Source organism: Colobus angolensis, unplaced genomic scaffold, assembly GCF_000951035.1.
Source record: "Colobus angolensis palliatus isolate OR3802 unplaced genomic scaffold, Cang.pa_1.0 Scaffold514, whole genome shotgun sequence".
NCBI lineage: Eukaryota > Metazoa > Chordata > Mammalia > Primates > Cercopithecidae > Colobus > Colobus angolensis.
The window spans coordinates 877,641-893,642 of record NW_012118644.1 but is presented as its reverse complement, the minus strand read 5'-3'; the positions used below and the strand labels follow the sequence as shown (position 1 = coordinate 893,642).

Sequence of the window (16,002 nt, the reverse complement as noted above, 5' to 3'; positions counted from 1 at the left end):
GCCGTGATATGGTTTTCTAAGTTATCATAGACAAAAGTTGGTGATAAGATAAATGCAAGAGAAAAAATTTAAAAATCAAAACAATACCTAACGGTGGAGAGTATTATTTCAAGAGATGATTGGATTAGAAATGATGCTTGTATATTTTGTTGGTGATGGTCACATACTGCAGTTCGACATAGTATAATTGCAACATTAAACATGAAAATAGCCATAGTGGCAATGCTTACACAGTACTATATGTCAAACATTCTCTGCATTTTACAGACGTTGGCTGTCTTAATCTTCAAAACAACTTCATATGTGAGATATGACTAGTCTCTCCATTTGAAAAAAGAGGAAACCAAAGTAAAGAAGAGTTAAAGTGACAAAGCTTAGAGCAAATAGCAAGTATCATGGAAGTAGAAATACGAATGAAGAAGTTATGTAGAGGAATCTGTAATTCACACTGCAGCTCCAGGCTGCAAATCTTAAGTTGGATATTAAGGAATGGTTGAGATTTGATGTCTATGTAGAAAGGTAGTATTACCAACAACAACAAAAAGAGCCTTCAAGATTTGGTAATATGAGTGGCTAAACAACGTAAAGAAAGATGGAAACAGGCTGGGTATGGTGGCTCATGCCTGTAATCCCAGCACTTCGGGAGGCCAAAGTGGGCGGATCATGGGGTCAGGAGATAGAGATCATCCTGGTTAACACAGTGAAACCCCAACTGTACTAAAAGTAAAAATTACAAAAAAATGAGCCATGCACGATGGCATGCGCCTGTAGTTCCAGCTACTTGGGAGGCTGAGGCAAGAGAATTGCTTGAAGCCAAGAGGTAAAGGTTGCAGTGAGCCGAGATTGTGCCACTGCACTCCAGCCTGAGTGACAGAGTGAGACTGTCTCAAAAAAAAAAAAAAAGAAAAAAATATAACCTTTAAGTTTTGGTAATTCTATTGGTCAAACAACGTAAAGAAAGATGGAAACAAATGAGTAAGCAAGTCTATCTTCTGTGGTAAATTTATATTCTGTTATGTTGGAACATTTGGAAAATATAGGAAATCTTCAGATTTTCTGGGCTTTGAATGCCAGGCTAAGTAATTTTATTTTCTGTATGTATTCTAAAGTCTTAGAGAGCCTGTGAGAAAAAAAGTGGCAGTGTAGAGTGGTACTTATAGATGACACATCAGGCAGTAGTAGGTGGAACAGTTAAGCGTGCTAGTGAATAGAAGTTTTGAAATCATTTAAAAGGTAAGCACAATACCAAATTTCCTCCCGGGGACAAGGAATAAAAGAGCAGAGTAAACAATACATGATGTTAGCAAAAGGAGCATCGCAAGGGGCTGATGCATTCATTTTAGGAGAGCAGTCCAATATCCTTGGGGATTCTGTCTCTCAAAATGCTATTTCTCCTTCATGCCTCCAATGCGTCCCTTCTATTTCACTTTCCTTGAGGATAGGTAATTTAAGAGCTGTTGGGATTTTTGTCAAAGAAAACATTTTCAGTGTTTCAGATTCTCAACAAATAGGGCTTGGATGAGAAATTTCAGTCTGGCAGAGATGTGATATACTATGTATAAATCTCTGCACATAGCATTGAAGACCTAAAATATGCACATCAAAAATCTTCAAACACCCAAAATCCATACCTCAGTGTCCAAATAATTACTGATAGCTCCTTTTTTTCCCTCAGTTAATTATTATGTGGATTGCCCTGAAGAATGTGGAAAGAAAAGTAAATAATATTTATGATTACCTTCTATCTTTTAGGCTGTATTAGGCATATTGCCCTACAAGCACCCTGAATAGTGATTAGATTGTTTATTTATCTAGCATAATTGACTTCTCTACTTATCTGAATTTACCATTAAACCACATGTTTCCTTGGGCTAAGAATCAAAGCTTGTGTAATACTGACATTTGTGAACACGGGTTTTTTGTGAACAGCCATATTTTCTGGTTTAAGTTCCAACTTTCGTTCTATAAATAGGTGTATAAACTTTGACAGATAATTTAACCAATCTGGGCTTAACTTCTTAGTTCAAAACTAGAAAATGTAATAGAAATCATGATGAGGATTAAGAGTTAATAGATTTAAGCTGCTTGTCTTATTTTGCATCAATAAATGTTGTTATTGACATATCTCCCATATATAATTGGAGATCAATAAGTATTTGATGTTGGAATGGTTGGATATTGTTATGGTCTAATGTGGATTGCTTAAGGAAGAGTTTTTGAAGGCTATGTGAAGCAGATCAAGAAATGCTTAATGTAGTGTGGCTGTACTGAAGTTGTATTGGTTGTACTAGTGTGCTTGTGTTGAAGGTAGGAGGCAAGTTCAAAGGAAAACAGGAATTCAAGTCCTAAAAAAGTGTGTGCAGTGAAACAGTGTTCCATATATGATATTAGTGAGTGATAAAGGTTGCTTAGTGCTCAAGTGGTCTATTCAAAGGTCCATGGAAATATTGTGAGACTTTTGAATTTATAACTAGAAACTCAAATATTGTTTAAGAAAACATTATTTCTGGGCCAGGCATGGTGGTTCACACCTGTAATCCCAACACTTTGCGAGACCAAAGTGAGAGGATCGCTTGAGCCTTGGAGTTTGAGTCCAGGCTTGGTAACATAACGAGAACCCATCTCCATAAAAAATAAAAAATAGCCAGGTATGGTGCTATGCACTTGTACTCCCAGCTAGTCAGGGAGCTAATGTGGAAGAATTGCCTGAGCCCTGGAGGTTGAGGCTGCAGTGAGCCATTATCACAGCACTGCACTCCACACACCAGCCTGGGTGACAGAGCTGAGACCCTATGTAAAAAAAAAAAAAAAAGATAAAAGAAAGAAAAAGATAATTTTGCATTTTGGAAAGAAATGGGACAATTTCTCACCTAAGATAGTAAAAGCGGTCCATAATTCAGTAAAATGTACAGCTGGAGATTATGAAACACAAAGAAGAGCTTTGTTTTTACATGAGTGCATGAAAAATATTTGTAATAGAAGCAAAGACATACTAGAGAATCATGACACAACCTCAGAGACCATGAGGTGGGAAAGAATAAGCAGGCTTAAGAAACAGTTGTCAGAGGAGACTTGGCTTTATAAAGACAAGAGGAGAAGGAACATTTGGTGACAAGGTTCCTGATATAAAGGAGGCATTTATAATGGAGATTAGGTTATAACTGGCACAGAAATAAAGGTCAAGGAAAATTTCAGAAACCAGAAAGCATAGATTTTAAATGACAGGGTAAGGTAGGATGTGTAACTATATGTGTGTCTGTGTTGGGAGAGTAAAGATGGGTGAAAAGACTTGGATTTTAATAGTGGATAAGGATGCTCAGGATGAGAGGCAAAACTGTGTCAACTGCCCTTTAGATTTCAGGACAATTCAGTCTGAGATTCCAAATCCTTTTGAAAGCAGTGAAACGAATATGCAAATTTCTAAAAAAATGATAATTTAATGTGACAGAAAATGTATTATACCTAATGGTAAAGTAATGGTTCAAAGTCCTCAAAATTAAAAGATATATATAGGATGGATATAAACAAAAAAATAATTAGTTAACTCATGTCGTTTAAAAGGTTATTTAAAACAACCTTTCCCGAAGGCTTAGGATATTGGTTAGGACTATGAATGAGCTTTAAAGAGAGGCTGCCTGGATTTGAGTTTCAGTTTCATCTTTTTGCAAATATGGGGTCTTAGGGAAGTTAATTAAACCTTATGTTGCTTCTTTAAGATGACTATAACAACAATAGTCATCTTATAGAAGTGTAAGGCTTATACTTACAAGATGTATAGAACTATAAGCCTCATACTTCTATAAGATGTATAGAAGTATAAGTACAGATGTATAGATTCTATAAATCTATAAATCTATAAATCTACATCTATGGATGTATAGAAGTATGTCTTATCCTTCCATAAGATGACTATAATACATCTGTAAGATGACTGTAGGAAGGCCAAGGTGGGCGGATCACAAGGTCAGGAGATAAAGACCATCCTGACCAACATGGTGAAACCCCATCTCTACTAAAAACACAAAAAAATTAGCTGGGCATGGTGATGCATGCCTGTAATCCCAGCTACTTGGGAGGCTGAGGCAAGAGAATGGCTTGAACCAGGAAGTCAGAGGTTGCAGTGAGCTGAGATTGCTCCACTGCACTACAGCCTGGCGACTAAGCAAGACTCCATCTTAAAAAAAAAAAAAAAGACTATAACAACAATATTAACAAAATAAGAAATTTTATACTTATAAACTATTTAAAACAATTCTTGACAAATAGTAAATATAATTTGACAAAAGTATTTGTTAAAACACACAAATGACACTATTTATTCATTCCTCTACTGAAGGACATCTTGATTGCTCTCCACTTTTGACAATTTTGAATAAAGTTTATGCATTCATGTGCAGATTTTTGTGGGGATATTATCAGCTCCTTTGGGTATATATATAAAAACACTATTGCTGAATCATATGGTAAGAGTATGTTTAGTTTTGCAAGAAACTCCCAAACTCTTCCAAAGTGTCTTGTACCATTTTGCATTTCCAGTAGGAATGAATGACAGTTCCTGTTACTTCACATCTTCATCAGCATTTGGTATTGTCTGTGTTTTGGCTATTGGCCATTCTAATAGATGTGTTGTGGTAACTCGTTGTTGTTTTAATTTGCATATGATGTGGAATATCTTTTCATATGTTTACTTGCTATCTCTATATCCTCTTTGGTGAGGTATCTGTTAAGGTCTTTGGCTCATTTTTTAATTTGTTTTTATTTTACTTTTGAGTTTTAAAAGTTCTTTGTATATTTTGGGTAAGAATCTTTTATCAGATGTGTCTTTTACAAATATTTTCTTCTAGTCTGTTGCTTGTCTTCTCATTTTCTTTACATCTTTTGTAGAGCAAAAGTTCTTAATTTTAATAAAATTCAGATCATCTATTATTTCTTTCATGAATTGTGCTTTGGGTATTGTATTTCAAAAGCTATCCCCATATCCAAGGACATCTAAATTTTCTTCTTTCATATCTTCTAGTAGTTTTCAAATTTTGATTTTACACTTAGATATATGATCCAATTTTTGTGAAAATTGTTAAGTCTTAACCTTAAACCCAAAGATACTGGTATTCAGAAGTGAGTCTTTGAGAGCTGATTAAGCCATGATAGCAAAGCCCTCATGGATGGGATTAGTGACCTTATAAAAGGGCTTGAGGGAAAGAGTTTGTCTCTCTTTTTTTTTGCATGTAGATGTCCAGTTGTTCCAGCACCATTTATTGAAAACATTATTTTTGCTCTGCTCCGTTGTATTGCCTTTTCTCCTTTGTTCAAGAACCAGTTGACTAAGAGCTCTCTTATCTGTTCCATTGGTCTATTTATCTATTTCATAAATACCGCACTGCCTTGACTAAAGTCCCTTCATAGTAAGACTTGAATTCAGGTAGTATCAGTCCTCCAAGTTTTTTCTCACTCAATATTGGATCAGCTATACTGTGTGTTTTCCCTCTCCACTAAGCTTGGGAATCAGTTGGTCAATATCTAAAAATATTACTTACTGGAATTTTAAGTGGAATTGCATTGAATCTGTAGATCAAATTTGAAAGAACTGACATCCTGGCCGTATTGAATTGTCCTATCCATGAACATAAAATATTTCTCCATTTATTTAGTTCTCTGATTTATTTTCTCCAATTTTTATAGTTTTATAGCTTTCCTCATATAGATCACACACATATTTATTAGATTTATACCTAAGTATTTCATTTTGGGAGTTATATCTGTGGTACACTTAGGTAATGGAATATTATTCAGTGCCAAAAAATAAATGAGAGATCAAGCTATAAAAAGACATGGAAGAACCTTGTGATGGTTAATATCATGTGTCAACTTGACACACATTGTTCCTGGGTGTGTCTGTGAGGGTGTTGTCAAAGGAGATTAACATTTGAGTCAGCGAACTAGGAGAGTCAGACCCACCCTCAATCTGGGTGGGAACCATCTAATCAGCTGCCAGTGCAGCTAGGATAAAAGCAGACAGAGAAATATGGAAGGACTAGACTGGCTAAGTCTTCTGGCCTCCATCTTTCTCCTGTACTGGATGCTTCCTGCCCTCAACATCGGACTCCAAGTTCTTCAGCTTTTGGACACTTGGACCTACACCAGTGGTTTTCCAGGTGCTCTCGAGCCTTCAGCCACTCACTGAAGGTTGCACTGTTGGCTTTCCTACTTTTGAGGTTTTGAAACTCGGACTGGCTTCCTTGCTCGTCGGTTTGCAGATGGCCTATTGTGGGACTTGAACTCGTGATCATATGAGTCAATACTCCTTAATAAACTCTCCTTTCTGTATACATCTGTCCTATTAGTCCTGTCTCTTTAGAGAATCCTGACTAATACAGATCTTAAATGCATATTACTAAATGAAAGAAACCGAGATGAAAAGGCTGCATACTATATGATTCCAACAATATGACATTCTGGAGAATGTAAAACCATGGAAATGGTAAAAAGATTAGTGGTTGTGGTGGCTGGACAGTGGAGAGGAAAAATAGGCAGAGCACAGGTGATTTTTAGGGCAGATAACATAAATGATCTGTATGATATTATAAATACATGTCATTATACATTTGTTCAAACCCATACAATGCACAACACTAATATTAAACCCTAATATAAGTTATGAACTTTGAATGTTCATGGTGTCAACAACAGTTCAATTGTCATCAATGTACCACTCTGGTGGCAGATGTTGATAATGAGGGAGGCCATACATGTATGGGGTCAAGGGATATGTGGGGAATCTATATACCATCATCTCAATTTTGCTGGGAACTAAAATTGATCTAATAAATAAAGTATTTAATAATAATTTTAAAATAACATCCATACCACTATGGTTTGAATGGACACATCTTTTTAAAATCCCTGTGTTAGAACTTAAACCCAAAGGTGTTGGTATTCAGAAGTGAGCCTTTGATAGATGATGAAGCCATGATGACAAAGCCCTCATGGATGGGACCAGTCCCTTTTTAAAGGGCCTGGGGAAGTGAGTTTGTTTCTTTTTGCCCTTCTGCCATTTGAGGACACAGTGTTTATCTCTTCTCCTCCAGATGACTCAGCAAGACAGTTCCATGTTGAAGTAGAAAGCAAGTTCTTTCCAGACACCAAATCTACCAAAATCTTGATCTTGAACTCTCTAGCCAATAGAACAATGAGAAAAAATTCTATTGTTTATGAATTATCTAGCCTAAGGTATATTTTTCTAGTTGCTCCAATGGACTAAGACATTTACCAACTGCTTGACTTTGGGTAAATTACGTAAGCTCTGTAAGTCCCAGTTCTCATATTTATGACATAAAAATAGAAAAACATGTGCCTCACAAAGTGTGATGATTAAATAAAAATTAAATAAGATAGAGCAAGTAAAGCACATAATATATTACATTGCATATAGAGGTCAACGGGTATTTTTTATTATCTGGTACTACCTGATATAGTTTGGATATTTGTCCTCACTCCCATCTCATTTTGAAATACAACCTCCAGTGCTGGGAGTGAGGCATAGTGAGAGGTGCATGGACCATGGGGGTGGATCCCTCATGAATGGCTTGGGCCAACCCTTTGGTGATAAGCAAGCTCTTGCTCTGAGTTCACAGGAAATCTGTTGTTTAAAAGTGTGTGATATCTCTCACCCTGTCTCTTGCTGCTGCTTTCAACAAGTGATGTGCCTGTGCCCTCATCTTCTGCCGTGATTGAAAGCTCCCTGGGCGTCACCGGAAGCCAAGCAGATGGCAGCACCATGCTTTCTACAAAGCCTACGGCATTGTGAGGTCAATTAAACCTCTTTTCTTTATAAATTACCCAGTCTCAGGTTTTTGTTTTGTTTTTGTTCTTGTTTTTGTTTTTTGAGACAGACGGAATCTTGCTCTGTTGCCCAGGCTGGAGTGCAGTGGTGCAATCTCGGCTGGCTGCAAGCTCTGCCTCCCGGATTCATGCCATTCTCCTGCTTCAGCCTCCCGAGTAGCTGAGACTACAGGCGCCCGCCACCACACCCAGCTGATTTTTTTCTGCATTTTTTAGTAGAGACGGGGTCTCCCCGTGTTAGCCAGTATGGTCTCGATCTCCTGACCTCATTATCTACTCTCCTGGGCCTCCCAAAGTACTGGGGTTACAGACGTGAGCCACTGCGCCCAGCCTCAGGTATTTCTTTATAGCAATGCAAGAATATCCTCATATAGTACCACTATAATAACAACTATTTATAAAAATCACAACAATTATTTTGAATTTAAGGTTTTTAGACTTCATAAAAAGCACAAATTATCTGGAAGGAATTGCTTAATTAATAAACTTTGCAGTATTTTATATTTTAATAAAACTTAAAGGTTCTTCCTCAGTTGATCATCTTTTCTCTTAACAATTCCTCATCATATATTGATATCATAAACAAAAAAGCATATCTAAACATATTAAATATAAAATAAACAATAACAAACATATTATTCTTAGCAGAAAGCAGGATGCCATATTATTCTAGCAGAAAGCAGGAAAGAGAAATCAATTCTGTTGTAACAGGGAGAGGGACTTTGAACTATACAGACATTAAAAAGCTACTCAGGTGTACAGAAGGAGGTTATACAATTCAATGAACCTAGGCACAGTACACATTTTGTACATAATGCATGCAAACAGAAATCAGAAGAAAACCAGTATTTATTTACTTTCTGCCATGAGAATGTGTTGCTCTTGACCAACATGATTGTGGGCATTTTTCCAACAGCTGAGTTTCTATAGGATATGCACTACGTCCTGAACACTCTTGTGTACTTATTACCTATCAAACTTCCTAAAATATAGGAGGCATTTAATAAATATTTGACAAATGTATGTGTTCATAAATAAATCAACAGAAATCTAAAAACAAGTGACTACCTTATCCACATGGAATGGAATGGATAGAGGAAGTGAACATCACACATTTTTAAATCAAGATTGTATGTTTATTACAAACTAATCTGAAATATTTTGTCATTACTATTTCTAAGGCATTATTCATGAAGAAACTCTACTATTTAGTTGTCTTTCACCTCCTGTCTCTTTAATAAAAACTGAAGAACTGATCACAATTTGCTACTATTTATGATTTTTTATATTAGAAAACCATGGGGATTCCTTCTTCCCTTATGAGACCAAATTCTCAAACTATTTTTGATACCCCATATGTAAATTTTACTTCCTCCAGTGTGCCTTCATGCATTTACAATGATAACACTGTCAGTCTCGTTTTCCCATTCTTTCATAATTGTCTGAGTACCTCCTCTAATATTTTCTATTTGTTAATCATTGATAACTATCTATCTGCCCTCAGCCCTCATTTTTTTTCATCTGTAAAGTATCAATGTCTGCCTCAGAAGGCCTTTTTATACTTTCTGGGGTGTCGATTTTTGAATTCTGCAAAAGTAATTAAGATTTCCCCTAGTCCTCTTTTTAGTGCATTTTCTTCATTTTAAAATCGGTTGTTAAAATTCAAGATGTCTTGTAACAACCCCTCCTGCAATTAAGAGGCAGACGTGTGTCTGGATGTTTTAGTAGGAGAAAAAAAATCATTCAGCAAACAGCTGTGGTTCAGAAAGGAGCAATCCTGTGTTGTCCATGGTGCTGAATGTGATTTTCTGTGGGTATGGTAAGGCATTAATGGCTTGTCCAAGAATCCAAATAGAATTTGATTTTTACCAACCACATGAGCCAGTCTGGAATGTATAATAGAAAACTGAATGCATATAGACTAAAAGTAGAGTACATGTCACAGCATTAAAATATAACAATTTGATTCATAGTTTTCCCTCCATAATTGGAAATGTTTTAAGTAATACAAACAGATGTAATGTTTGATTCCCTTCATTTAGGAAGATGCTTTTTCATGAGTCTTGGATGTTCAAATTTTTCTCTATTACTTAACTGATGAGATTTGTTTCTTAGCTCATTACTTACTAGTCAAATAAACATAAACTAAAAGAAATTTTATTTATTGCAAAGGCATTTGTTGAAGACCTAATATGCACAATGTCTTGTATACTATATGTTTTTGCAATACGTATTTAAGTGTTATAATACATGTCAATATCATTTATTTTAAAAGTTGACTTTTGTGGAGAAGGCATTTGGCTGCAACATCCTTAACTATATGTACAACTACTTAGGCCTTGATGAATAAAGGGATATGAAATTCTGAGTGTGAGACTGGTCAGATTCTGACTTGAGCACTGAAGCAGAATGTGAAAGAGTCTTTTCTAAAACCTATGCTAGTGCCTTGCCCAATGCTAGATAATGCTATCAGGATCTAGGGACAGAGAAAGACAGGATGGAGAGAAAGATTTAAATCCAATTGAATGCCTGAAATTTGTCTACAAAAGGGCAGATATGGCATGTGGATGCTCCAGTGAGATCAAGTGGTTTAAGGAATGTTCGATGACTGTTGGTGCATTACCCATGGGTTCTTTCACTTTGAATTATTCCACTATGAAATACTCATCTGCTGACTGCAGAGAGAGGATGACAGAGAGAAAAGAAACATCTTTGCCTTGTCTAAACTTTGTAGAGAGACTGTCGCACATAGGGCAGGCTGTCTTCTCTCATTTGTGTTAACAGGCCCTAAATCACTCTTTCAATTCACTGCCTCTTACTGTGGGGACCATAGTGCTTGGCTCTTCCAGTATGCCATAGTAACAGAGGGCTCCCATTCAGTAGGTGCATTAAAGGGTTTCAACAAGCCCTCCCCTCCCAGCTATTCTACTAACTGTCACTTTCTGGACACATACATTCCACCAAACTAATGAAACTCAAAGTAGCATTGGCAGTAAAATTCTCATGAAATCTGAATGTGCTAATTAACATCTACCAGTATTAATATGTGGAATTGACCTCTGTGAACCTTACAATTAACGCTTTTCTCAAGAGGCTATTCTGAGTATGCATTTTCTTTGGACTTCATACCCTGACCTTTTGCTTGTATCTTATAGGCCCATTTTATGAAGTAATCCTTTTCCCTATTGTTAAAAGCAAGTACTCAAGTCACAGAGTTGCATATGAGCACTCCAAATCACCATATGCATGACTTAGTCCAAAGATTCTCACTGGGTGAGACATTGGCAAATTTTGCAGGGTGATTCTAGCTTGTACTGTATAAGTCATTCATTGCAGATAACTTACCAATTTTTGGTCCCCCAATATTAATTTCCTATTGAATAGTAGTAGCATAACTATGGAGAAGGCACCCCTATGCATTTCCAAATGCATTTGGGAGAGATTTATCACCTAAATAGACAGCGATTAATAGCCCCTTCTTGCAGTGAAACTACCTTGTGAAATAACTACAAGGGTTGTAATTAGAGCTCCAGTGTCCTGGATTCATTTCTTAGGTGGTCTTGGTCTCATAGAGTCATATACAGAGGAGGTGAATTTAGAAAATATAAAGTCAGTACAAAGTACCCTCTGAATATTTAGATAGGTATGGTTATAATTTTTTTCATTTGTTAAATGTGTATAATTGCATCTGTCTTACCTAGAGTTGGGATTATTTTTCTCTTCAGTTAGGTTTATGTTTATGAGAAAATCACTATAAAATTCTAGGAACTATTACAAATAAAAATGTGTTAATTGATTTGATAAATATTTAGATTGTGTGCCAAAAGTACACTATTTTAATGCAGGAAGTTTTTTTATGCTGTCTTTATTTTATTGTTTCAAATTTAAATCTCAAAAATTGGCTAAATACCTTTCCTAAGCTGTTTTTCCAAACCAGTTACCACCATAAGTCATTTACAAGAAAGAAGTACTTTGTAATGGATCTGAATGGAGTTTATGGTATCACATTCTTAATAGACAGTTGTGCAGCCCTAGGCATGATCAACACAATTGGTGGGTGCTCTCTGGAGATCCCCTAAAGATTCAATAAGTGGAATAAATGGGCAATGGAGAATGAAGTGAGTTGGAAAAGTGCCTGGTTGACTTAATAAATACTAGAAAGGAAAGACAGGGTAGGATTTATCTTCCACAAATACATCTGTTTTACTTGGACTATATACACACATGAATGCATGTATTTGTGCATGTGTGCACATGCATGTGTGCACACACATGCTGCAATTTGTCTTTTATTTTAAATGTATCAAACTTTCTTGGGCTTTATTCTGACAGTAAGTTGACCCACCTTGACTTCAACTGTAGTTAAAGAAAACCCTACCTCATCCAGAGCATAATTTGTCTCTGTCTGTTGCTGTAAGAAGCCATATCTCTGGTGTTTGATAGTCAACCAAAGAGAGAGAAGACAGCCTAAGGGTTCTCAAGCTGAAATTGCTTCCATGTAGAACTGTTTATCAATGTGCTCACTCCACTTTCTCAGCTGTTTTCTTCTGCAGCTTACTTTCTTAATGCAAATACCTTCAAGCTACCCCTGGGAAACCTGAATGTCTGAATTTGATGCACTCTTATGCTAACCTGGTACCTTGGGTCCTTTTAATTAATATGTAATTGGAATTACCAATACTTATTGAAAAATGATTTGACACTAAATACTTAACAGACATAATTTAATTTTTATAGCAAATCTATGAGGTAAATATTGGTATTATTCTTACTTGATTATTGAAGGAACTAAGATCCACGGAGGTCAGTAGAGATAATAAAAAAACAATCATAATAAAGGCAGAAACTGAGACTTAAACACAGTAACCCAATTTTTCTTGATTTAAAAAAATATTCTAGCTTTCTTAGGAATGCAGTTCCAAATGGTATCTCCTCTCTTATTCCTAAAATGCCCATGGATTTCTACATTAAATTCAAAACTGTAGGTAATGCATCAAGAACATCAAGACAAATATTGAATGTCTTCATTCAATATTTCCTGTTAATTCTAGGAAATTTTATACAATCAAATAAGTTCTGATTTCTGTCTATCCTAGTTCATGTCTATGCAGCCTCTTCCATCTCTAGGGAATCATCAGTATAAGCACTGGGCTTATTTGCAGCTCACAATCTGCAGCTAAGAAATCTTGAGACGCAGGAATTATCTAGGCTCAGTCTGCCAGCACCACTGCATTCAGCTCACTGAGGTCTGTATTTTGAAAGCTGTGGATTCCAGTTATCCTTCCTTCTTCTATTCAACATTTTCAGTACTGTTGTGCTATATCTGGTTTGTTTTATTAGTAAAGAGAAGCGTCAGGGAGCTCTCTTGAGAGAGAATGAAGGAATTTATAACCCTAGATTCTGCAAGGGAAGGATAATATTAACAAAAAGCAAACAATCAATAATGGAAATTCCAATACCATTGCATCTTCAGAAAGTAAGGTTTTTTTAGTAGCTAGATATTTATAGAAAATGTTTAAATTATGTTCTTTGATTGAATATCAGATTCTTATCTGGGTAGGTCGAATCTAATTACATGGGTTCTTAAAAGTAGAGAATATTTGCTGACTGTGATAAGAAAGAGTTATGACTATGGAAGAATGGTCAGAAAGATGCAGTATCATTGGCGTCGAAGATGGAATAAGGGAGGCATAAACTAAGAAATTAGGTGGTCTCTAGAAGTTGGACAAAACAAGGAGACAGATGTTCTGCCAGATCCAGATAGGAATACAACCTTCCTGACATCTTGATTTTAACCCGGTGAAAATCATGTCAGACTTCTGACCTATAAACTGTAGAATAACATGGTTGTGTTAATTTAAGTCACTGACCTTGTGGTATGTTTTATGACAGTTGTAGAAATACACTAAGTTTGACTACTTAGACATCCAGACAAGCTGAAATCTAAGCTAGATTTCCCAACCCAGGCTCTCCCTAGATGTCCTTATCTTCACTATTTTTATGGCACCTGAACTGAGGTTTAAGTCTGCTACAGTTTCTAAACAAAACTTGTCTATGCTGCAGCCTTGGTTCCATGAATGGTAAAGTGATAACAGTCTTAAGTTTAAATGTTGACATCTGCAAATCATAGACATTCCACATCCATTGTCCAAGAATGGCCCAGCCTGTAAGACTACACTTCTTGATTTGTGGAACAAATATCTATTTTATACCCACTATGTGCTATTATTATGCTGATTCCAAGAATCCAGGAGAAAACAACATGGACAAAATCCTTATCGATCTGGAGTTTGTACCTTAGAACAAGGGTCAGCAATTGATGGTCCATGAATCAAATTCAGTCCACCACCTGTTTTTATAGTTTTCTATAATACAGGCATGTGTTACAAAAAACAATTCATTGGTTTATTTTCAATGCTGCTTCTTTGGTAAAGGGGTAGAGTGGAGTGATAACAACACAGACTGCATGGTCCACAAAGCCTATGATACGTATTATCCAGCCATATCTAGAAAAAGTGGGCTAATCCTTGCTCTGGAGGGGAAACAGACAATGAAAAAAAATATGTACAGATATGAAGAGTATTATGAAGAAGTATGGAGTGCTCTGAAAGTACCTTAAGGTATGGAGATGACATTTAACCAAATCTGATGTAACTAACACTTGGGTTACAGGTCATCACACTGGCTTGGTATCCCTTGCTTTCAAGAATCTCTACCTTCATTCTGTCAGATCCTAGTTTCCTATCATTTCCTGTAACGAGACAAACAAATATACAAACAGACAGGCAGATAGACAAGCATTATCATGACTTAAAGTCTCAGCTCTCTAACATCCTTGCTGTATGGTGTTAAATAATGACATTAAATGACTTCTGAGCTTCTTGTTTCTAAAATTGTCATAATTTTTGTAAGGATTGATTGTAAAACTATACAGCAGTAGCTTGATTTCATCAGTGATCCCACTAAAGACATCTATGTATCCACAGCCCCTGGTATCCGGACCCACTCTGTAACCTTTTGTGCCCTCCTGTATTAATCAGGGTTCTCTAGAAGGACAGAACTAATAGGATAGATGTATATATAAAGGCAAGCTTATTAAGAAGTACTAACTTACACTATCACAAAGTCTTACAATAGGCCATCAGCAAGCTGAGGAGCAAGGAAGCCAGTCTGAGTCCCAAAGCTGAAGAACTTGGAGTTAAATGTTTAAGGGCAGGAAGCATCCAGCATGGGAGAAAGATGGAGGCTGGGAGGCTAAGCCAGTCTAATCTCTCCAGGTTCTTCTGCCTGCTTTTTATTCTGGATGCTCTGGCAGCTGATTAGATGGTGCCCACCTGGATTGTGGGTGGGTCTACCGCTCCCAGTCCACTGACTCAAATGTTAATCTCCTTTGGCAACACCCTCACAGACACACCCAGGAGCAATACTTTGCATCCTTCGGTCCAATTAAGTCGACACTCAGTATTAACCACCACACCACCCATGCAGACTTCTACCTTAGCCCTTTAACTTTCTTTGGTCAATGGAGACATAGAAAATGTCACACAAGGAGAGACTCCAACATGTCTTCATGTGTTAATGCTTCCTCTTTTACTTCTCAGCCTTCCCCATGAGAACATGCCTAAGACAGACTGCTGAAGAAGGTGGCAAGTGGAACAGTGCTCAATCAGCCTGGTCATCCCAGCCAAGCCTTCAGACATGTAAGCGCCCTCCTCCGATCTGCATAGCTGCCTGATGCAAACACTGTTGACCACTCGTGACTGAGCCCCACCGAGATCAGCTCAGAACAGTAGAAATGACCAGATGACTCTAGCCTCATGAATAAATCCGAGCGTTTATTTTATTTGCCTCTGACGTTTCATGGTTGATGTTTTCATTTTTTTTTCTTTGCAGCAGTTAACTGAAGCATATACAGGAAATGAGATAAACAATGTGACTAGCATGTACTCAATAAATGGTACCTCCTACCTTCCCGACAGTGTCACCTGTATGATATAAATATCAGCAGGTGTTATTTCAGAGTATGCTGTCATTATTACACTGGTTGGGGTGATGCTTCACTTCTCCTGGGTTTCCAGGTAACAGCATGCTTGCAAACACACACACACACACTCACACACTCACACACACACACGGTTAAATAAACTGTGGATCTCACCATCT

General features: G+C 36.8%; 1 long non-coding RNA gene across 1 annotated transcript in view; it reads left to right on the top strand.

The window, feature by feature from the left end:
• The window catches only part of LOC105525032, an 18,544-nt gene extending 2,851 nt beyond the window's left edge, over positions 1-15,693 (top strand). Inside the window, exon 2 of the long non-coding RNA XR_001003851.1 lies at positions 15,441-15,693. This is a non-coding gene — a long non-coding RNA (uncharacterized LOC105525032). The remainder of the gene's footprint in view (positions 1-15,440) is intronic.
• The last annotated feature ends 309 nt before the right edge of the window (positions 15,694-16,002 follow it).